This window comes from Chrysemys picta, unplaced genomic scaffold (genome assembly GCF_011386835.1).
Source record: "Chrysemys picta bellii isolate R12L10 unplaced genomic scaffold, ASM1138683v2 scaf191, whole genome shotgun sequence".
NCBI classification, from domain to species: Eukaryota; Metazoa; Chordata; order Testudines; family Emydidae; genus Chrysemys; species Chrysemys picta.
Genome location: NW_027052898.1, coordinates 43,621 through 67,516, shown reverse-complemented (window position 1 = coordinate 67,516; position 23,896 = coordinate 43,621). Strand labels below are relative to the sequence as shown.

Sequence of the window (23,896 nt, the reverse complement as noted above, 5' to 3'; positions counted from 1 at the left end):
GTCCTTTGAGTTGCTAGAAAGAGAGAGGTGAAGCGGGTTAGCTGTGGCTCAGTAGAGAGCACGTGTACAAGGTAGATTCAGATGACATTGGCAAGGTACTCGGCCCTGCCGGAAATTACCCTAATTCCTACTTTTCGGCACCGATCTCTTTCAGAGCGCAGGAGAGCTTGCGGCAGAAGGCGGGTCCAGGTGGCTGCAGAGGACGCGGGCTTTGACTTGGCTGAGTGCGTGAGTGAGGAGGGCACGGGACAGCTAGTAGGGCAAACCCTGAACCCTCTCAAGAGGCTGGTTTCTAGAACTATCTTCCAAATGGCAGTGTTACCTTGTGAAAGGCAGGGAAAGACCCACACCCTAGTTAGAGGGAGCTCACTTTGGACCTTGGCGTGAAGAGAGCCGATGCAGAGAGGAGAAAAGGGAAAGCGACCTGAACCCTGATTACAGGGCAGTCACCCTTTCTTTAATATAATACACCTCCTTTACACAATGAGGGTGGGGGGAGTCCTGAATGTGAAAAGATCTGGAAATGAACAGGTAAGGGAGGGATCCTGCTGAGTGTCCCCTTTCCAATCAATCCTCCGTCCCTCAGCGACACCCTTCCCGACTTACCTCCTACCCCACCAAGAAAATGACAACTTTGTGCCCCCTACCTTTACCAGAAAAGACCCCTTTTACTTGTGACGCGGTCCTGTTAGTAGGGTTAGGTGCACCCACGTGCCGGCTCTGAATACCACCGCATCTACCTACAACATCTCAACATGAACACATTTCAGAAAGGACCGCCACCTCAATCTCTTCCAACGTAGCCCGAGGAATCTCCTCTCTTTATCACCAAAGAGACACAAGGCCAGGAATTCGGACACAACAAACGGAGCTGTCCGAATCCCTAGAGTTAACGCTCGTCAGTCCGACAGTGTTCTTTCTTGTGCACAAGAAAACAAAGGGGAAAGTTGTGGTTGGTTGAGCGGTGTAAATTGGGCAGGGCAAAAGGACTTGAGGAAGGATTACACGGAAGTGAGGGTCCGAAAGGAGCCCCCCACCTCCCCTGTTCATTTCCAGAGTTTGTGACGTTTGCTTGGTTGGGCCATTTCTTGGCTTTTTTTGAGAAAAGGGGCGAATTTTCCACGGCCTCCGCCATCCCCTTACAGCCGCCCCTTCGCCACACCATGTTCCATCTGACCGGGATAGGTCCCAAGTAAGATTTCACTTCAAATCTCAAAAAAGCCAAGTAGAAATCATTCTGTGGGAATTTACTGTGACTAAGAGAAACAGAAGTTCACCTCTTCTCAAGTGGTGGAGGGTCGGGGGGAGTCGCTAAGCCACAGGCACAGAAAGGCTCCCCTAGCTTAAGCGTGAGAGGTATAAGACCTTACACCCTGGTTACAGGGCAGTCATTTTGCCGGGCGTGTCAAAGTGACCTGTGGCTTAATTTGCATGGCAAAGGAGACCGAAACCCTCCTTACAGGGTGGTCCTTAAGCCAGGGGCCTTCCAATGGGCCAGAGCGAAAAGCGCTGTAAAGGAGAGACCTCCGTTCCCTCGGAAGTGGGTGGTCTCGTTGCCCAGCGAGTGCCAACGGCCCAAGAGGAGTTAGAAAGGGGAGACCTGCACCCTTCTGACAGGGAGAGGTCAACGGCCCGGGGCATTTTAAAGGCTAGGTCCTAAGGAGCTCAAACTCACAGAGACCTCAACCCGTTTTAAAGGGGGCTCGCTCCTCCTCAGCTATGGAAGGGACCCATAAAGCATTTTGGTTGGCAAGGAATGGACCGTGATCCTTGTTTACAGGAAGGTCCTTTTACCGGGCAGCTGAAGGGGGATTAAGCCTGTGAGGAGAAGTGTCGAACCCGATCGCTCGGTACAGGGGTGCGGTGTGTGCGGTGTGTGCAGCCGTTGGCCGTGGCTTTTTCTTCCCTTTTCCTGCAGTTTCTTTGGTGCTTGTGTCGTCTTGTCCATTTTGTCCTTTGAGTTGCTAGAAAGAGAGAGGTGAAGCGGGTTAGCTGTGGCTCAGTAGAGAGCACGTGTACAAGGTAGATTCAGATGACATTGGCAAGGTACTCGGCCCTGCCGGAAATTACCCTAATTCCTACTTTTCGGCACCGATCTCTTTCAGAGCGCAGGAGAGCTTGCGGCAGAAGGCGGGTCCAGGTGGCTGCAGAGGACGCGGGCTTTGACTTGGCTGAGTGCGTGAGTGAGGAGGGCACGGGACAGCTAGTAGGGCAAACCCTGAACCCTCTCAAGAGGCTGGTTTCTAGAACTATCTTCCAAATGGCAGTGTTACCTTGTGAAAGGCAGGGAAAGACCCACACCCTAGTTAGAGGGAGCTCACTTTGGACCTTGGCGTGAAGAGAGCCGATGCAGAGAGGAGAAAAGGGAAAGCGACCTGAACCCTGATTACAGGGCAGTCACCCTTTCTTTAATATAATACACCTCCTTTACACAATGAGGGTGGGGGGAGTCCTGAATGTGAAAAGATCTGGAAATGAACAGGTAAGGGAGGGATCCTGCTGAGTGTCCCCTTTCCAATCAATCCTCCGTCCCTCAGCGACACCCTTCCCGACTTACCTCCTACCCCACCAAGAAAATGACAACTTTGTGCCCCCTACCTTTACCAGAAAAGACCCCTTTTACTTGTGACGCGGTCCTGTTAGTAGGGTTAGGTGCACCCACGTGCCGGCTCTGAATACCACCGCATCTACCTACAACATCTCAACATGAACACATTTCAGAAAGGACCGCCACCTCAATCTCTTCCAACGTAGCCCGAGGAATCTCCTCTCTTTATCACCAAAGAGACACAAGGCCAGGAATTCGGACACAACAAACGGAGCTGTCCGAATCCCTAGAGTTAACGCTCGTCAGTCCGACAGTGTTCTTTCTTGTGCACAAGAAAACAAAGGGGAAAGTTGTGGTTGGTTGAGCGGTGTAAATTGGGCAGGGCAAAAGGACTTGAGGAAGGATTACACGGAAGTGAGGGTCCGAAAGGAGCCCCCCACCTCCCCTGTTCATTTCCAGCCTTTGTGACGTTTGCTTGGTTGGGCCATTTCTTGGCTTTTTTTGAGAAAAGGGGCGAATTTTCCACGGCCTCCGCCATCCCCTTACAGCCGCCCCTTCGCCACACCATGTTCCATCTGACCGGGATAGGTCCCAAGTAAGATTTCACTTCAAATCTCAAAAAAGCCAAGTAGAAATCATTCTGTGGGAATTTACTGTGACTAAGAGAAACAGAAGTTCACCTCTTCTCAAGTGGTGGAGGGTCGGGGGGAGTCGCTAAGCCACAGGCACAGAAAGGCTCCCCTAGCTTAAGCGTGAGAGGTATAAGACCTTACACCCTGGTTACAGGGCAGTCATTTTGCCGGGCGTGTCAAAGTGACCTGTGGCTTAATTTGCATGGCAAAGGAGACCGAAACCCTCCTTACAGGGTGGTCCTTAAGCCAGGGGCCTTCCAATGGGCCAGAGCGAAAAGCGCTGTAAAGGAGAGACCTCCGTTCCCTCGGAAGTGGGTGGTCTCGTTGCCCAGCGAGTGCCAACGGCCCAAGAGGAGTTAGAAAGGGGAGACCTGCACCCTTCTGACAGGGAGAGGTCAACGGCCCGGGGCATTTTAAAGGCTAGGTCCTAAGGAGCTCAAACTCACAGAGACCTCAACCCGTTTTAAAGGGGGCTCGCTCCTCCTCAGCTATGGAAGGGACCCATAAAGCATTTTGGTTGGCAAGGAATGGACCGTGATCCTTGTTTACAGGAAGGTCCTTTTACCGGGCAGCTGAAGGGGGATTAAGCCTGTGAGGAGAAGTGTCGAACCCGATCGCTCGGTACAGGGGTGCGGTGTGTGCGGTGTGTGCAGCCGTTGGCCGTGGCTTTTTCTTCCCTTTTCCTGCAGTTTCTTTGGTGCTTGTGTCGTCTTGTCCATTTTGTCCTTTGAGTTGCTAGAAAGAGAGAGGTGAAGCGGGTTAGCTGTGGCTCAGTAGAGAGCACGTGTACAAGGTAGATTCAGATGACATTGGCAAGGTACTCGGCCCTGCCGGAAATTACCCTAATTCCTACTTTTCGGCACCGATCTCTTTCAGAGCGCAGGAGAGCTTGCGGCAGAAGGCGGGTCCAGGTGGCTGCAGAGGACGCGGGCTTTGACTTGGCTGAGTGCGTGAGTGAGGAGGGCACGGGACAGCTAGTAGGGCAAACCCTGAACCCTCTCAAGAGGCTGGTTTCTAGAACTATCTTCCAAATGGCAGTGTTACCTTGTGAAAGGCAGGGAAAGACCCACACCCTAGTTAGAGGGAGCTCACTTTGGACCTTGGCGTGAAGAGGGCCGATGCAGAGAGGAGAAAAGGGAAAGCGACCTGAACCCTGATTACAGGGCAGTCACCCTTTCTTTAATATAATACACCTCCTTTACACAATGAGGGTGGGGGGAGTCCTGAATGTGAAAAGATCTGGAAATGAACAGGTAAGGGAGGGATCCTGCTGAGTGTCCCCTTTCCAATCAATCCTCCGTCCCTCAGCGACACCCTTCCCGACTTACCTCCTACCCCACCAAGAAAATGACAACTTTGTGCCCCCTACCTTTACCAGAAAAGACCCCTTTTACTTGTGACGCGGTCCTGTTAGTAGGGTTAGGTGCACCCACGTGCCGGCTCTGAATACCACCGCATCTACCTACAACATCTCAACATGAACACATTTCAGAAAGGACCGCCACCTCAATCTCTTCCAACGTAGCCCGAGGAATCTCCTCTCTTTATCACCAAAGAGACACAAGGCCAGGAATTCGGACACAACTAACGGAGCTGTCCGAATCCCTAGAGTTAACGCTCGTCAATCCGACAGTGTTCTTTCTTGTGCACAAGAAAACAAAGGGGAAAGTTGTGGTTGGTTGAGCGGTGTAAATTGGGCAGGGCAAAAGGACTTGAGGAAGGATTACACGGAAGTGAGGGTCCGAAAGGAGCCCCCCACCTCCCCTGTTCATTTCCAGACTTTGTGACGTTTGCTTGGTTGGGCCATTTCTTGGCTTTTTTGAGAAAAGGGGCGAATTTTCCACGGCCTCCGCCATCCCATTACAGCCGCCCCTTCGCCACACCATGTTCCATCTGACCGGGATAGGTCCCAAATAAGATTTCACTTCAAATCTCAAAAAAGCCAAGTAGAAATCATTCTGTGGGAATTTACTGTGACTAAGAGAAACAGAAGTTCAACTCTTCTCAAGTGGTGGAGGGTCGGGGGGAGTCGCTAAGCCACAGGCACAGAAAGGCTCCCCTAGCTTAAGCGTGAGAGGTATAAGACCTTACACCCTGGTTACAGGGCAGTCATTTTGCCGGGCGTGTCAAAGTGACCTGTGGCTTAATTTGCATGGCAAAGGAGACCGAAACCCTCCTTACAGGGTGGTCCTTAAGCCAGGGGCCTTCCAATGGGCCAGAGCGAAAAGCGCTGTAAAGGAGAGACCTCCGTTCCCTCGGAAGTGGGTGGTCTCGTTGCCCAGCGAGTGCCAACGGCCCAAGAGGAGTTAGAAAGGGGAGACCTGCACCCTTCTGACAGGGAGAGGTCAACGGCCCGGGGCATTTTAAAGGCTAGGTCCTAAGGAGCTCAAACTCACAGAGACCTCAACCCGTTTTAAAGGGGGCTCGCTCCTCCTCAGCTATGGAAGGGACCCATAAAGCATTTTGGTTGGCAAGGAATGGACCGTGATCCTTGTTTACAGGGTGGTCCTTTTACCGGGCAGCTGAAGGGGGATTAAGCCTGTGAGGAGAAGTGTCGAACCCGATCCCTCGGTACAGGGGTGCGGTGTGTGCTGTGTGTGCGGTGTGTGCAGCCGTTGGCCGTGGCTTTTTCTTCCCTTTTCCTGCAGTTTCTTTGGTGCTTGTGTCGTCTTGTCCCTTTTGTCCTTTGAGTTGCTAGAAAGAGAGAGGTGAAGCGGGTTAGCTGTGGCTCAGTAGAGAGCACGTGTACAAGGTAGATTCAGATGACATTGGCAAGGTACTCGGCCCTGCCGGATATTACCCTAATTCCTACTTTTCGGCACCGATCTCTTTCAGAGCGCAGGAGAGCTTGCGCAGAAGGCGCGTCCAGGTGGATGCAGAGGACGCGGGCTTTGACTTGGCTGAGTGCGTGAGTGAGGAGGGCACGGGACAGCTAGTAGGGCAAACCCTGAACCCTCTCAAGAGGCTGGTTTCTAGAACTATCTTCCAAATGGCAGTGTTACCTTGTGAAAGGCAGGGAAAGACCCACACCCTAGTTAGAGGGAGCTCACTTTGGACCTTGGCGTGAAGAGGGCCGATGCAGAGAGGAGAAAAGGGAAAGCGACCTGAACCCTGATTACAGGGCAGTCACCCTTTCTTTAATATAATACACCTCCTTTACATGGTGGGGGCGGGGGGAGTCCCCAATGTGAAAAGATCTGGAAATGAACAGGTAAGGGAGGGATCCTGCTGAGTGTCCCCTTTCCAATCAATCCTCCGTCCCTCAGCGACACCCTTCCCGACTTACCTCCTACCCCACCAAGAAAATGACAACTTTGTGCCCCCTACCTTTACCAGAAAAGACCCCTTTTACTTGTGACGTGGTCCTGTTAGTAGGGTTAGGTGCACCCACGTGCCGGCTCTGAATACCACCGCATCTACCTACAACATCTCAACATGAACACATTTCAGAAAGGACCGCCACCTCAATCTCTTCCAACGTAGCCCGAGGAATCTCCTCTCTTTATCACCAAAGAGACACAAGGCCAGGAATTCGGACACAACAAACGGAGCTGTCCGAATCCCTAGAGTTAACGCTCGTCAGTCCGACAGTGTTCTTTCTTGTGCACAAGAAAACAAAGGGGAAAGTTGTGGTTGGTTGAGCGGTGTAAATTGGGCAGGGCAAAAGGACTTGAGGAAGGATTACACGGAAGTGAGGGTCCGAAAGGAGCCCCCCACCTCCCCTGTTCATTTCCAGACTTTGTGACGTTTGCTTGGTTGGGCCATTTCTTGGCTTTTTTGAGAAAAGGGGCGAATTTTCCACGGCCTCCGCCATCCCCTTACAGCCGCCCCTTCGCCACACCATGTTCCATGTGACCGGGATAGGTCCCAAATAAGATTTCACTTCAAATCTCAAAAAAGCCAAGTAGAAATCATTCTGTGGGAATTTACTGTGACTAAGAGAAACAGAAGTTCAACTCTTCTCAAGTGGTGGAGGGTCGGGGGGAGTCGCTAAGCCACAGGCACAGAAAGGCTCCCCTAGCTTAAGCGTGAGAGGTATAAGACCTTACACCCTGGTTACAGGGCAGTCATTTTGCCGGGCGTGTCAAAGTGACCTGTGGCTTAATTTGCATGGCAAAGGAGACCGAAACCCTCCTTACAGGGTGGTCCTTAAGCCAGGGGCCTTCCAATGGGCCAGAGCGAAAAGCGCTGTAAAGGAGAGACCTCCGTTCCCTCGGAAGTGGGTGGTCTCGTTGCCCAGCGAGTGCCAACGGCCCAAGAGGAGTTAGAAAGGGGAGACCTGCACCCTTCTGACAGGGAGAGGTCAACGGCCCGGGGCATTTTAAAGGCTAGGTCCTAAGGAGCTCAAACTCACAGAGACCTCAACCCGTTTTAAAGGGGGCTCGCTCCTCCTCAGCTATGGAAGGGACCCATAAAGCATTTTGGTTGGCAAGGAATGGACCGTGATCCTTGTTTACAGGGAGGTCCTTTTACCGGGCAGCTGAAGGGGGATTAAGCCTGTGAGGAGAAGTGTCGAACCCGATCCCTCGGTACAGGGGTGCGGTGTGTGCTGTGTGTGCGGTGTGTGCAGCCGTTGGCCGTGGCTTTTTCTTCCCTTTTCCTGCAGTTTCTTTGGTGCTTGTGTCGTCTTGTCCCTTTTGTCCTTTGAGTTGCTAGAAAGAGAGAGGTGAAGCGGGTTAGCTGTGGCTCAGTAGAGAGCACGTGTACAAGGTAGATTCAGATGACATTGGCAAGGTACTCGTCCCTGCCCTAAAGTACCCTAATTCCTACTTTTCGGCACCGATCTCTTTCAGAGCGCAGGAGAGCTTGCGGCAGAAGGCGGGTCCAGGTGGCTGCAGAGGACGTGGGCTTTGACTTGGCTGAGTGCGTGAGTGAGGAGGGCACGGGACAGCTAGTAGGGCAAACCCTGAACCCTCTCAAGAGGCTGGTTTCTAGAACTATCTTCCAAATGGCAGTGTTACCTTGTGAAAGGCAGGGAAAGACCCACACCCTAGTTAGAGGGAGCTCACTTTGGACCTTGGCGTGAAGAGGGCCGATGCAGAGAGGAGAAAAGGGAAAGCGACCTGAACCCTGATTACAGGGCAGTCACCCTTTCTTTAATATAATACACCTCCTTTACACAATGAGGGTGGGGGGAGTCCTGAATGTGAAAAGATCTGGAAATGAACAGGTAAGGGAGGGATCCTGCTGAGTGTCCCCTTTCCAATCAATCCTCCGTCCCTCAGCGACACCCTTCCCGACTTACCTCCTACCCCACCAAGAAAATGACAACTTTGTGCCCCCTACCTTTACCAGAAAAGACCCCTTTTACTTGTGACGCGGTCCTGTTAGTAGGGTTAGGTGCACCCACGTGCCGGCTCTGAATACCACCGCATCTACCTACAACATCTCAACATGAACACATTTCAGAAAGGACCGCCACCTCAATCTCTTCCAACGTAGCCCGAGGAATCTCCTCTCTTTATCACCAAAGAGACACAAGGCCAGGAATTCGGACACAACAAACGGAGCTGTCCGAATCCCTAGAGTTAACGCTCGTCAGTCCGACAGTGTTCTTTCTTGTGCACAAGAAAACAAAGGGGAAAGTTGTGGTTGGTTGAGCGGTGTAAATTGGGCAGGGCAAAAGGACTTGAGGAAGGATTACACGGAAGTGAGGGTCCGAAAGGAGCCCCCCACCTCCCCTGTTCATTTCCAGACTTTGTGACGTTTGCTTGGTTGGGCCATTTCTTGGCTTTTTTGAGAAAAGGGGCGAATTTTCCACGGCCTCCGCCATCCCCTTACAGCCGCCCCTTCGCCACACCATGTTCCATGTGACCGGGATAGGTCCCAAATAAGATTTCACTTCAAATCTCAAAAAAGCCAAGTAGAAATCATTCTGTGGGAATTTACTGTGACTAAGAGAAACAGAAGTTCAACTCTTCTCAAGTGGTGGAGGGTCGGGGGGAGTCGCTAAGCCACAGGCACAGAAAGGCTCCCCTAGCTTAAGCGTGAGAGGTATAAGACCTTACACCCTGGTTACAGGGCAGTCATTTTGCCGGGCGTGTCAAAGTGACCTGTGGCTTAATTTGCATGGCAAAGGAGACCGAAACCCTCCTTACAGGGTGGTCCTTAAGCCAGGGGCCTTCCAATGGGCCAGAGCGAAAAGCGCTGTAAAGGAGAGACCTCCGTTCCCTCGGAAGTGGGTGGTCTCGTTGCCCAGCGAGTGCCAACGGCCCAAGAGGAGTTAGAAAGGGGAGACCTGCACCCTTCTGACAGGGAGAGGTCAACGGCCCGGGGCATTTTAAAGGCTAGGTCCTAAGGAGCTCAAACTCACAGAGACCTCAACCCGTTTTAAAGGGGGCTCGCTCCTCCTCAGCTATGGAAGGGACCCATAAAGCATTTTGGTTGGCAAGGAATGGACCGTGATCCTTGTTTACAGGGAGGTCCTTTTACCGGGCAGCTGAAGGGGGATTAAGCCTTTGAGGAGAAGTGTCGAACCCGATCCCTCGGTACAGGGGTGCGGTGTGTGCTGTGTGTGCGGTGTGTGCAGCCGTTGGCCGTGGCTTTTTCTTCCCTTTTCCTGCAGTTTCTTTGGTGCTTGTGTCGTCTTGTCCATTTTGTCCTTTGAGTTGCTAGAAAGAGAGAGGTGAAGCGGGTTAGCTGTGGCTCAGTAGAGAGCACGTGTACAAGGTAGATTCAGATGACATTGGCAAGGTACTCGGCCCTGCCGGATATTACCCTAATTCCTACTTTTCGGCACCGATCTCTTTCAGAGCGCAGGAGAGCTTGCGCAGAAGGCGCGTCCAGGTGGATGCAGAGGACGCGGGCTTTGACTTGGCTGAGTGCGTGAGTGAGGAGGGCACGGGACAGCTAGTAGGGCAAACCCTGAACCCTCTCAAGAGGCTGGTTTCTAGAACTATCTTCCAAATGGCAGTGTTACCTTGTGAAAGGCAGGGAAAGACCCACACCCTAGTTAGAGGGAGCTCACTTTGGACCTTGGCATGAAGAGGGCCGATGCAGAGAGGAGAAAAGGGAAAGCGACCTGAACCCTGATTACAGGGCAGTCACCCTTTCTTTAATATAATACACCTCCTTTACACGGTGGGGGCGGGGGGAGTCCCCAATGTGAAAAGATCTGGAAATGAACAGGTAAGGGAGGGATCCTGCTGAGTGTCCCCTTTCCAATCAATCCTCCGTCCCTCAGCGACACCCTTCCCGACTTACCTCCTACCCCACCAAGAAAATGACAACTTTGTGCCCCCTACCTTTACCAGAAAAGACCCCTTTTACTTGTGACGCGGTCCTGTTAGTAGGGTTAGGTGCACCCACGTGCCGGCTCTGAATACCACCGCATCTACCTACAACATCTCAACATGAACACATTTCAGAAAGGACCGCCACCTCAATCTCTTCCAACGTAGCCCGAGGAATCTCCTCTCTTTATCACCAAAGAGACACAAGGCCAGGAATTCGGACACAACAAACGGAGCTGTCCGAATCCCTAGAGTTAACGCTCGTCAGTCCGACAGTGTTCTTTCTTGTGCACAAGAAAACAAAGGGGAAAGTTGTGGTTGGTTGAGCGGTGTAAATTGGGCAGGGCAAAAGGACTTGAGGAAGGATTACACGGAAGTGAGGGTCCGAAAGGAGCCCCCCACCTCCCCTGTTCATTTCCAGACTTTGTGACGTTTGCTTGGTTGGGCCATTTCTTGGCTTTTTTGAGAAAAGGGGCGAATTTTCCACGGCCTCCGCCATCCCCTTACAGCCGCCCCTTCGCCACACCATGTTCCATGTGACCGGGATAGGTCCCAAATAAGATTTCACTTCAAATCTCAAAAAAGCCAAGTAGAAATCATTCTGTGGGAATTTACTGTGACTAAGAGAAACAGAAGTTCAACTCTTCTCAAGTGGTGGAGGGTCGGGGGGAGTCGCTAAGCCACAGGCACAGAAAGGCTCCCCTAGCTTAAGCGTGAGAGGTATAAGACCTTACACCCTGGTTACAGGGCAGTCATTTTGCCGGGCGTGTCAAAGTGACCTGTGGCTTAATTTGCATGGCAAAGGAGACCGAAACCCTCCTTACAGGGTGGTCCTTAAGCCAGGGGCCTTCCAATGGGCCAGAGCGAAAAGCGCTGTAAAGGAGAGACCTCCGTTCCCTCGGAAGTGGGTGGTCTCGTTGCCCAGCGAGTGCCAACGGCCCAAGAGGAGTTAGAAAGGGGAGACCTGCACCCTTCTGACAGGGAGAGGTCAACGGCCCGGGGCATTTTAAAGGCTAGGTCCTAAGGAGCTCAAACTCACAGAGACCTCAACCCGTTTTAAAGGGGGCTCGCTCCTCCTCAGCTATGGAAGGGACCCATAAAGCATTTTGGTTGGCAAGGAATGGACCGTGATCCTTGTTTACAGGGAGGTCCTTTTACCGGGCAGCTGAAGGGGGATTAAGCCTGTGAGGAGAAGTGTCGAACCCGATCCCTCGGTACAGGGGTGCGGTGTGTGCTGTGTGTGCGGTGTGTGCAGCCGTTGGCCGTGGCTTTTTCTTCCCTTTTCCTGCAGTTTCTTTGGTGCTTGTGTCGTCTTGTCCCTTTTGTCCTTTGAGTTGCTAGAAAGAGAGAGGTGAAGCGGGTTAGCTGTGGCTCAGTAGAGAGCACGTGTACAAGGTAGATTCAGATGACATTGGCAAGGTACTCGTCCCTGCCCTAAAGTACCCTAATTCCTACTTTTCGGCACCGATCTCTTTCAGAGCGCAGGAGAGCTTGCGGCAGAAGGCGGGTCCAGGTGGCTGCAGAGGACGTGGGCTTTGACTTGGCTGAGTGCGTGAGTGAGGAGGGCACGGGACAGCTAGTAGGGCAAACCCTGAACCCTCTCAAGAGGCTGGTTTCTAGAACTATCTTCCAAATGGCAGTGTTACCTTGTGAAAGGCAGGGAAAGACCCACACCCTAGTTAGAGGGAGCTCACTTTGGACCTTGGCGTGAAGAGGGCCGATGCAGAGAGGAGAAAAGGGAAAGCGACCTGAACCCTGATTACAGGGCAGTCACCCTTTCTTTAATATAATACACCTCCTTTACACAATGAGGGTGGGGGGAGTCCTGAATGTGAAAAGATCTGGAAATGAACAGGTAAGGGAGGGATCCTGCTGAGTGTCCCCTTTCCAATCAATCCTCCGTCCCTCAGCGACACCCTTCCCGACTTACCTCCTACCCCACCAAGAAAATGACAACTTTGTGCCCCCTACCTTTACCAGAAAAGACCCCTTTTACTTGTGACGCGGTCCTGTTAGTAGGGTTAGGTGCACCCACGTGCCGGCTCTGAATACCACCGCATCTACCTACAACATCTCAACATGAACACATTTCAGAAAGGACCGCCACCTCAATCTCTTCCAACGTAGCCCGAGGAATCTCCTCTCTTTATCACCAAAGAGACACAAGGCCAGGAATTCGGACACAACAAACGGAGCTGTCCGAATCCCTAGAGTTAACGCTCGTCAGTCCGACAGTGTTCTTTCTTGTGCACAAGAAAACAAAGGGGAAAGTTGTGGTTGGTTGAGCGGTGTAAATTGGGCAGGGCAAAAGGACTTGAGGAAGGATTACACGGAAGTGAGGGTCCGAAAGGAGCCCCCCACCTCCCCTGTTCATTTCCAGACTTTGTGACGTTTGCTTGGTTGGGCCATTTCTTGGCTTTTTTGAGAAAAGGGGCGAATTTTCCACGGCCTCCGCCATCCCCTTACAGCCGCCCCTTCGCCACACCATGTTCCATGTGACCGGGATAGGTCCCAAATAAGATTTCACTTCAAATCTCAAAAAAGCCAAGTAGAAATCATTCTGTGGGAATTTACTGTGACTAAGAGAAACAGAAGTTCAACTCTTCTCAAGTGGTGGAGGGTCGGGGGGAGTCGCTAAGCCACAGGCACAGAAAGGCTCCCCTAGCTTAAGCGTGAGAGGTATAAGACCTTACACCCTGGTTACAGGGCAGTCATTTTGCCGGGCGTGTCAAAGTGACCTGTGGCTTAATTTGCATGGCAAAGGAGACCGAAACCCTCCTTACAGGGTGGTCCTTAAGCCAGGGGCCTTCCAATGGGCCAGAGCAAAAAGCGCTGTAAAGGAGAGACCTCCGTTCCCTCGGAAGTGGGTGGTCTCGTTGCCCAGCGAGTGCCAACGGCCCAAGAGGAGTTAGAAAGGGGAGACCTGCACCCTTCTGACAGGGAGAGGTCAACGGCCCGGGGCATTTTAAAGGCTAGGTCCTAAGGAGCTCAAACTCACAGAGACCTCAACCCGTTTTAAAGGGGGCTCGCTCCTCCTCAGCTATGGAAGGGACCCATAAAGCATTTTGGTTGGCAAGGAATGGACCGTGATCCTTGTTTACAGGGAGGTCCTTTTACCGGGCAGCTGAAGGGGGATTAAGCCTGTGAGGAGAAGTGTCGAACCCGATCCCTCGGTACAGGGGTGCGGTGTGTGCTGTGTGTGCGGTGTGTGCAGCCGTTGGCCGTGGCTTTTTCTTCCCTTTTCCTGCAGTTTCTTTGGTGCTTGTGTCGTCTTGTCCCTTTTGTCCTTTGAGTTGCTAGAAAGAGAGAGGTGAAGCGGGTTAGCTGTGGCTCAGTAGAGAGCACGTGTACAAGGTAGATTCAGATGACATTGGCAAGGTACTCGGCCCTGCCGGATATTACCCTAATTCCTACTTTTCGGCACCGATCTCTTTCAGAGCGCAGGAGAGCTTGCGCAGAAGGCGCGTCCAGGTGGATGCAGAGGACGCGGGCTTTGACTTGGCTGAGTGCGTGAGTGAGGAGGGCACGGGACAGCTAGTAGGGCAAACCCTGAACCCTCTCAAGAGGCTGGTTTCTAGAACTATCTTCCAAATGGCAGTGTTACCTTGTGAAAGGCAGGGAAAGACCCACACCCTAGTTAGAGGGAGCTCACTTTGGACCTTGGCGTGAAGAGGGCCGATGCAGAGAGGAGAAAAGGGAAAGCGACCTGAACCCTGATTACAGGGCAGTCACCCTTTCTTTAATATAATACACCTCCTTTACACAATGAGGGTGGGGGGAGTCCCCAATGTGAAAAGATCTGGAAATGAACAGGTAAGGGAGGGATCCTGCTGAGTGTCCCCTTTCCAATCAATCCTCCGTCCCTCAGCGACACCCTTCCCGACTTACCTCCTACCCCACCAAGAAAATGACAACTTTGTGCCCCCTACCTTTACCAGAAAAGACCCCTTTCACTTGTGACGCGGTCCTGTTAGTAGGGTTAGGTGCACCCACGTGCCGGCTCTGAATACCACCGCATCTACCTACAACATCTCAACATGAACACATTTCAGAAAGGACCGCCACCTCAATCTCTTCCAACGTAGCCCGAGGAATCTCCTCTCTTTATCACCAAAGAGACACAAGGCCAGGAATTCGGACACAACAAACGGAGCTGTCCGAATCCCTAGAGTTAACGCTCGTCAGTCCGACAGTGTTCTTTCTTGTGCACAAGAAAACAAAGGGGAAAGTTGTGGTTGGTTGAGCGGTGTAAATTGGGCAGGGCAAAAGGACTTGAGGAAGGATTACACGGAAGTGAGGGTCCGAAAGGAGCCCCCCACCTCCCCTGTTCATTTCCAGACTTTGTGACGTTTGCTTGGTTGGGCCATTTCTTGGCTTTTTTGAGAAAAGGGGCGAATTTTCCACGGCCTCCGCCATCCCCTTACAGCCGCCCCTTCGCCACACCATGTTCCATCTGACCGGGATAGGTCCCAAATAAGATTTCACTTCAAATCTCAAAAAAGCCATGTAGAAATCATTCGGTGGGAATTTACTGTGACTAAGAGAAACAGAAGTTCAACTCTTCTCAAGTGGTGGAGGGTCGGGGGGAGTCGCTAAGCCACAGGCACAGAAAGGCTCCCCTAGCTTAAGCGTGAGAGGTATAAGACCTTACACCCTGGTTACAGGGCAGTCATTTTGCCGGGCGTGTCAAAGTGACCTGTGGCTTAATTTGCATGGCAAAGGAGACCGAAACCCTCCTTACAGGGTGGTCCTTAAGCCAGGGGCCTTCCAATGGGCCAGAGCGAAAAGCGCTGTAAAGGAGAGACCTCCGTTCCCTCGGAAGTGGGTGGTCTCGTTGCCCAGCGAGTGCCAACGGCCCAAGAGGAGTTAGAAAGGGGAGACCTGCACCCTTCTGACAGGGAGAGGTCAACGGCCCGGGGCATTTTAAAGGCTAGGTCCTAAGGAGCTCAAACTCACAGAGACCTCAACCCGTTTTAAAGGGGGCTCGCTCCTCCTCAGCTATGGAAGGGACCCATAAAGCATTTTGGTTGGCAAGGAATGGACCGTGATCCTTGTTTACAGGGAGGTCCTTTTACCGGGCACCTGAAGGGGGATTAAGGCTTTGAGGAGAAGTGTCGAACCCGATCCCTCGGTACAGGGGTGCGGTGTGTGCTGTGTGTGCGGTGTGTGCAGCCGTTGGCCGTGGCATTTTCTTCCCTTTTCCTGCAGTTTCTTTGGTGCTTGTGTCGTCTTGTCCCTTTTGTCCTTTGAGTTGCTAGAAAGAGAGAGGTGAAGCGGGTTAGCTGTGGCTCAGTAGAGAGCACGTGTACAAGGTAGATTCAGATGACATTGGCAAGGTACTCGGCCCTGCCCTAAAGTACCCTAATTCCTACTTTTCGGCACCGATCTCTTTCAGAGCGCAGGAGAGCTTGCGGCAGAAGGCGGGTCCAGGTGGATGCAGAGGACGTGGGCTTTGACTTGGCTGAGTGTGTGAGTGAGGAGGGCACGGGACAGCTAGTAGGGCAAACCCTGAACCCTCTCAAGAGGCTGGTTTCTAGAACTATCTTCCAAATGGCAGTGTTACCTTGTGAAAGGCAGGGAAAGACCCACACCCTAGTTAGAGGGAGCTCACTTTGGACCTTGGCGTGAAGAGGGCCGATGCAGAGAGGAGAAAAGGGAAAGCGACCTGAACCCTGATTACAGGGCAGTCACCCTTTCTTTAATATAATACACCTCCTTTACACAATGAGGGTGGGGGCAGTCCCCAATGTGAAAAGATCTGGAAATGAACAGGTAAGGGAGGGATCCTGCTGAGTGTCCCCTTTCCAATCAATCCTCCGTCCCTCAGCGACACCCTTCCCGACTTACCTCCTACCCCACCAAGAAAATGACAACTTTGTGCCCCCTACCTTTACCAGAAAAGACCCCTTTTACTTGTGACGCGGTCCTGTTAGTAGGGTTAGGTGCACCCACGTGCCGGCTCTGAATACCACCGCATCTACCTACAACATCTCAACATGAACACATTTCAGAAAGGACCGCCACCTCAATCTCTTCCAACGTAGCCCGAGGAATCTCCTCTCTTTATCACCAAAGAGACACAAGGCCAGGAATTCGGACACAACAAACGGAGCTGTCCGAATCCCTAGAGTTAACGCTCGTCAGTCCGACAGTGTTCTTTCTTGTGCACAAGAAAACAAAGGGGAAAGTTGTGGTTGGTTGAGCGGTGTAAATTGGGCAGGGCAAAAGGACTTGAGGAAGGATTACACGGAAGTGAGGGTCCGAAAGGAGCCCCCCACCTCCCCTGTTCATTTCCAGACTTTGTGACGTTTGCTTGGTTGGGCCATTTCTTGGCTTTTTTGAGAAAAGGGGCGAATTTTCCACGGCCTCCGCCATCCCCTTACAGCCGCCCCTTCGCCACACCATGTTCCATGTGACCGGGATAGGTCCCAAATAAGATTTCACTTCAAATCTCAAAAAAGCCAAGTAGAAATCATTCGGTGGGAATTTACTGTGACTAAGAGAAACAGAAGTTCAACTCTTCTCAAGTGGTGGAGGGTCGGGGGGAGTCGCTAAGCCACAGGCACAGAAAGGCTCCCCTAGCTTAAGCGTGAGAGGTATAAGACCTTACACCCTGGTTACAAGGCAGTCATTTTGCCGGGCGTGTCAAAGTGACCTGTGGCTTAATTTGCATGGCAAAGGAGACCGAAACCCTCCTTACAGGGTGGTCCTTAAGCCAGGGGCCTTCCAATGGGCCAGAGCGAAAAGCGCTGTAAAGGAGAGACCTCCGTTCCCTCGGAAGTGGGTGGTCTCGTTGCCCAGCGAGTGCCAACGGCCCAAGAGGAGTTAGAAAGGGGAGACCTGCACCCTTCTGACAGGGAGAGGTCAACGGCCCGGGGCATTTTAAAGGCTAGGTCCTAAGGAGCTCAAACTCACAGAGACCTCAACCCGTTTTAAAGGGGGCTCGCTCCTCCTCAGCTATGGAAGGGACCCATAAAGCATTTTGGTTGGCAAGGAATGGACCGTGATCCTTGTTTACAGGGAGGTCCTTTTACCGGGCACCTGAAGGGGGATTAAGCCTGTGAGGAGAAGTGTCGAACCCGATCGCTCGGTACAGGGGTGCGGTGTGTGCTGTGTGTGCGGTGTGTGCAGCCGTTGGCCGTGGCTTTTTCTTCCCTTTTCCTGCAGTTTCTTTGGTGCTTGTGTCGTCTTGTCCATTTTGTCCTTTGAGTTGCTAGAAAGAGAGAGGTGAAGCGGGTTAGCTGTGGCTCAGTAGAGAGCACGTGTACAAGGTAGATTCAGATGACATTGGCAAGGTACTCGGCCCTGCCAGAAATTACTCTAATTCCTACTTTTCGGCACCGATCTCTTTCAGAGCGCAGGAGAGCTTGCGGCAGAAGGCGGGTCCAGGTGGCTGCAGAGGACGCGGGCTTTGACTTGGCTGAGTGCGTGAGTGAGGAGGGCACGGGACAGCTAGTAGGGCAAACCCTGAACCCTCTCAAGAGGCTGGTTTCTAGAACTATCTTCCAAATGGCAGTGTTACCTTGTGAAAGGCAGGGAAAGACCCACACCCTAGTTAGAGGGAGCTCACTTTGGACCTTGGCGTGAAGAGGGCCGATGCAGAGAGGAGAAAAGGGAAAGCGACCTGAACCCTGATTACAGGGCAGTCACCCCCACCTCCCCTGTTCATTTCCAGACTTTGCGACGTTTGCTTGGTTGGGCCATTTCTTGGCTTTTTTGCGAAAAGGGGCGAATTTTCCACGGCCTCCGCCTTCCCCTTACAGCCGCCCCTTCGCCACACCATGTTCCATCTGACCGGGATAGGTCCCAAATAAGATTTCACTTCAAATCTCAAAAAAGCCAAGTAGAAATCATTCTGGGGGAATTTACTGTGACTAATAGAAACAGAACCTCAATCCTTCTGATGGGGTAGGGGGATGGGCAGTCTCTCAGCCACAGGTTCTAAAAGATTCCCCTTGTTTAGGTGTGGCTCATTACACATCAGGATTACAAAGTAATCTCCCCGTATGGAAATTACCCTAATTCCTAGTTTTCAGCACGTGTGTGTTTCAGAAGTTAGGAGAGCTTTCACGAGAACTCAGCACCTTCTTCCTAGTCGGCATAAACTGCTTGAGGTTTCCTGCTTAGCGTCTTTTTCTTGGTAAGCTCAAGCCTGCACACACCTTTGCCCCCTAGGAGTATTTGTCTAGTGAGTGCAAGCTGCTTTAGGAGTTTCCTACCCAGTACTTTTTGTAATATCAGTAGTACAGTCTGTTCCCCTTTCCTTTCCATGTCTCTTCTCCAGTAAGGGTATCATCTACAGGGTTACCTCCTGCCCAGTCCTTGAGGTTGGCTTCCGTGGTTTTTGACCCATCGCCTTCTGCCCAATCAACAGGAGCTGCCTCAGTGATTTTTCTGCCCAGCACCTCCTGCCCAATCAGCAAAACACACCTCTGGGCTTCCCTCCCAACACTGCCTACCCAGTCAGCGCCAACCCCCTCAGTGACTTTTCCCACCCAACACCTCCTGCCCTGTCAGCAAAACCCACCTCTGGGCTTTCTCTCCCAACACCTCCTACCCACTCAACACGAGCCACCTCAGTGATTTTCCCACTCCTGCCCAGTCAGTGCCAGCCCCTGAAAGATTTTCCCATCCAGCGCTTTCCCTCCCAACTCCTCCTACCCAGTCAGCGCCAACCCCCTCAGTGACTTTTCCCGCTCTGCGCCTCCTACCCTGTCAGCACGAGCTGCCTCAGTGATTTTCCTGCCCAGCACCTCCTGCCCAATCAGCAAAACCCACCTCAGGGCTTTCCCGCCCAGCGCTTCCTACCTAGTCAGCACGAGCCCCCTCAGTGATTTTCTAGCCCAACACCTCCCACCCAGTCAGCGAAACCCACCTCTGGGCTTTCCCTCCCAACACCTCCTACCCAGTCAGCGCCAATCCCCTCAGTGACTTTTCCCGCCCTGTGCCTCGTACCCTGTCAGCGCGAGCTGCCTCAGTGATTTTCCTGCCCAGCACCTCCTGCACAATCAGGAAAACCCACCTCAGGTCTTTCCCACCCAGCGCTTCCTACCTAGTCAGCACGAGCCCCCTCAGTGATTTTCCAGCCCAACACCTCCCACCCAGTCAGCGAAACCCACCTCTGGGCTTTCCCTCCCAACACCTCCTACCCAGTCAGCGCCAGTCCCCTCAGTGACTTTTCTCGCCCTGTGCCTCGTACCCTGTCAGCGCGAGCTGCCTCAGTGATTTTCCTGCCCAGCACCTCCTGCCCAATCAGCAAAACCCACCTCAGGGCTTTCCCGCCCAGCGCTTCCTACCTAATCAGCACGAGCCCCCTCAGTGATTTTCCAGCCCAACACTTCCCACCCAGTCAGCGAAACCCACCTCTGGGCTTTCCCTCCTACCCTGTCAGCGCCAATCCCCTCAGTGACTTTTCCCGCCCTGCGCCTCCTACCCTGTCAGCACGAGCTGCCTCAGTGATTTCCCCGCCCACCACCTCCTGCCCAATCAGCAAAACCCACCTCTGGGATTTGCCTCCCAACACATCCTGCCCAGTCAGCACCAGCCCCCTTAGTGATTTTTCCGCCCAACACCTCTTTTATCTGTTTACAATGCAAATATTTGTAATCAAAAGTAATATAAAGTGAGTACTGTACACTTTGCATTCTGTGTTGTAACTGAAATCAATATATTTGGAAATGTAGCTCAGCTCTGAATGTTAGGGCCTAGATGACTGAGGGGCAGGAAGCCAGGCAGTGCAGTTTCCTACATTAGTGTACATTAAAGTGCTGTTGTAGGAGACATTTCTAGTCTAAAAACATGGGCAGGAGCGGATTTTGGCTAAGGAATGTCAGCGGGGAAAGGCTGTACCTGGAGGATTGAGCCGGGGGGGGCGGGGGTGAATCCACCGGGTCTGATCCTGCTGCCATTGAAAGCAATTGGAGCTTTGCTGCTGAGTCCAGCTGGAGCAGGAATGGGCCCAAAGTTCAGGGCTGCCCGGGGGTGGGGGGGTGGGGGGGCAAGTGGGGCAATTTGCCCCAGGTCCCGCAGGGGCCCCCATGAGAGTTTTTCGGGGCCCCTGGAGCGGGGTCCTTCACTCGCTCCGGGGGCCCTGGAAAACTCTCGCGGGGCCCGGGCCCCCGAAGCTTCTTCCACTCCGGGACCCGCCGCCGAAGTGCCCTGAAGACTCGCGGCGGCGGGTCCTTCCGCCCCGGGACCTGACGCCGAAGTGCTGGGTCTTCGGCGGCAGGGACCCTCCGCCGCCGAATACCCCAGGCCCCCTGAATCCTCTGAGCAGCCCTGCCAAAGTTAGCTGCTTTGCCCGGGCCTGGCTCTTGTGTATGCATATGATCCTCACTGCCATGCTGAGAGCCATGGAATGCAGGAGGGGATGGCTGTGGGGACTGGACCACCTGGTGTGAACTCTCCAGGACTCTTTGGTAAATGACAGCATGGGCCCAGCCCTTCACTTTATGACGGCCTCTAAGCTCCCTGTTGTATCTATTTCCAGTGAGCCTGCTATTGGCTTCAGATAGCTGGAGAAGCTGAGCTCCATAAACCGTACAGTATTCTGTGTGGGGCTTCCAGGTAAGTCCTTAGAGTAGCAGGACCTGCCAGAGATGTTTTTTTCTGCAAGAGGATGGGGTTTTCCTTGGAAGTCCTTAGCGAAATATCCCTTCCCCCAGCCTTCCCTATTCTACAATCTGCTACTTAGCCGGTCAGCTGTCACCCTGACCCCCAGATGTGGCTGCATTTCAGCGCTGCTCTTTGCGTACGGTTGGAACACATTTGGGGATAAAAGGTGCTATAAAAATACAGAAGGAGTTGCAACTCTGGGCCCAGTGGGTGACCTTGGCAGTGCAGTTGCCAGCGTTGTATTGATCAAAAACCGGACTTTTGTTGCTGTTTTTGCATAGTCAGTTTTGCAATTGATACGTCTGTATTTTCAGCTCAGTGGGCAATCGGTTTACTGGCTGATGTGGTGCCAAGTTGCTCCGTACATCTTTAGACCACTGCAGGCTGCAATCTGTCAGGGGCTTTTTGGACAAGCATATGCTTTTCTACTTATTACGCTGATCTAGTGCTCTTTAATCCAGTCATCTAACTCCAAGGAGCTGACAAAGTCAGCCCTGCTCAGCCTGATGACCGGTCCTCCTTCCCCTCGAAGGAGGAGGACCCAGCTAGGCTAGATTGCACCAGGGCAGAGGCAATGCGTTGTCTGCCCTGCAAGAGACCCCCATTCTGCAGCACATTCAGGCAGTGGCAGAGCAGGGTGCGAGTTTAGGGGGCACAAATGAGAACAGGGCAGGTAAAAGAGGAATTAACCCTTTACAGGGTAAAGAGGGATTTTATGCTACCCTTAGTTGTATGTTTATGACAGGGACATAGGCAGACAACAGGGAGAAGCGCCGGACCACTGAACGTTGACTTCTTTGATGGGGTCAACAAGCACGTGGACCGAGAGGATCCAGTGGCTACAGTGTACTATGATTTTCAGAAAGCCTTTGACAAGGTCCCTCACCAAAGGCTCTTGCGCAAAGTAAGCTGTCATGGGATAAGAGGGAAGGTGCTCTTATGGATTGGTAACTGGTTAAAAGATAGGGTAGAAAATATCATGTTGCCTCTATATAAATCCATGGTAAGCCCACATCTTGAATACTGTGTGCAGATGTGGTCACCCCATCTCAAAAAAAGATATATTGGAATTGGAAAAGATTCAGAAAAGGGCAACAAAAATGATTAGGGGTATGGAACGGCTTCCGTATGAGGAGAGATTAATAAGACTGGGACTTTTCAGCATGGAAAAGAGACGGCTAAGGGGAGATATGTTTGAGGTCTATAAAATCATGACTGGTGTAGAGAAAGTAGATAAGGAAGTGTTGTTTACTACTTCTCATAATACAAGAACTAGGGGTCACCAAATGAAATTAATAGGCAGCAGGTTTAAAACAAATAAAAGCAAGTATTTCTTCACACAATGCACAGTCAACCTGCGGAACTCCTTGCCAGAGGATGTTGTGAAGGCCAAGACTATAAGAGGGTTCAAAAACGAACTAGATAAGTTCACGGAGGATAAATGCATCAATGGCTATTAACCAGGAGGGGCAGGGATGATGTCCCTAGCCTCTGTTTGCCAGAAGCTGGGAATGGGCGACAGGGGATGGATCACTTGATGATTCCCTGTTCTGTTTATTACCTCTGGGGCACCTGGCACTGGCCACTGTGGGAAGACAGGATACTGGGCTAGATGGACTTTGGGTCTGACCCGGTAGGGCCATTTTTACGTTCTTATGACTTTTATTGGAAGTCCTCAGGAGCAGCTGCTGCTGCCCTGCTCCCATACAAACTGCGCTCTGTGCTCCCAGCCCATCAGAGCGCAAGGTAAGGGGAACACCTGTGAGGGCAGCGCCCCCAGCCCCTGCAGCTGTGCTGTTAACTGAACTACAGGGTTGTTTGGGTGCATCATGGGGCTGGAGAAGCAGGTGTTGCTATTCCCGGGTTGTTCAGAGGAGATACAAAGACAGGGATTTGGGGCTGTCTCTTACGTGGGACATGAGCCAGGAGTTGTTAATGTTAGAGATGGCATAGACTAGAGCAGGGGCAGGGCCTGTCTCTTTATTCCCTTTGCGTACAGCGCCTAGCACAATGGGGTCATGGGCCATTTGCTACGATAATTCAGATAATAAATCAGTGTTCTGCATTGCAAGGCCCGCGAGCCAGTGGCGGCTCCCATCGAGCCTAAGTGCGCTAAATTCCCTCTAAGCTGCGCGGCCGCGCAGCTGGCTATAACTAGCCATGCAGCAGCTCTAAAGGGCCATACGGCAGGGACCTGAAGAGGAGAGAGGTAGGGGGTGGGCGGGAACTGGGGAGGGGAGCAAGTTGGGGCTTGCAGGGCTGCTGTGGGCCTCTCCCCAGGCCCGGAGCTCCCTGCTGCTGGCAAGTGGGAGAGCGGGTCCTTCTCCGGAGCCCCATGCTCCCTCCCTGTCGGCCCTCCTGCTGGGGGGAGTCCTCCGGCACCAGCCCTAGGGCAGCCTGCCTGCACCCCAAACTGCTCATGCCTGGCCCCACCCTAGAGCCTGAACCCCCAGTCAGAACTCTCCCCCCACCCCCCGCATCCCAAGCCTCTGCCTCAGCTCTGAGCCCTCTCCTGAACCCCGCATCCCAACCCTCTCCTCCAGCCTTAAGCCCCCTCCACACCCCAAGCCCCTCATCCACACCTCCACCCCAGACCCCCGATGAAGGAAATGCTTTGTGCATTACCCCGCGTAGCCACACGGTGTCACTGTTGCTCCATGCAGAAAATGCTCTGTGCATTTCCCCGTGTAGCCACCCAGTGTCACTGTTGCTCCTTAAGGAAATGCTCTGTGCATTACCCTGCATGGCCACACAGTGTCACTGTTGCTCCCTGAAGGAAATGCTCTGTGCATTACCCCGTGTGGCCACACGGTGTCACTGTTGCTCCATGATGGAAATGCTCTTTGCATTACCTCGCATGGCCACACAGT

At 52.7% G+C, this 23,896-nt stretch overlaps 1 long non-coding RNA gene across 1 annotated transcript; it reads right to left on the bottom strand.

Annotated features, from left to right (window-relative positions):
• Positions 1–13,490: 13,490 nt before the first annotated feature.
• On the bottom strand, positions 13,491–13,941 carry LOC135978260 (uncharacterized). The gene is made up of 2 exons (XR_010595691.1): positions 13,815–13,941; positions 13,491–13,708 (listed from the first exon to the last, which is right to left on the bottom strand). It is a non-coding gene; the product is annotated as an uncharacterized LOC135978260 (long non-coding RNA).
• Positions 13,942–23,896: the final 9,955 nt, after the last annotated feature.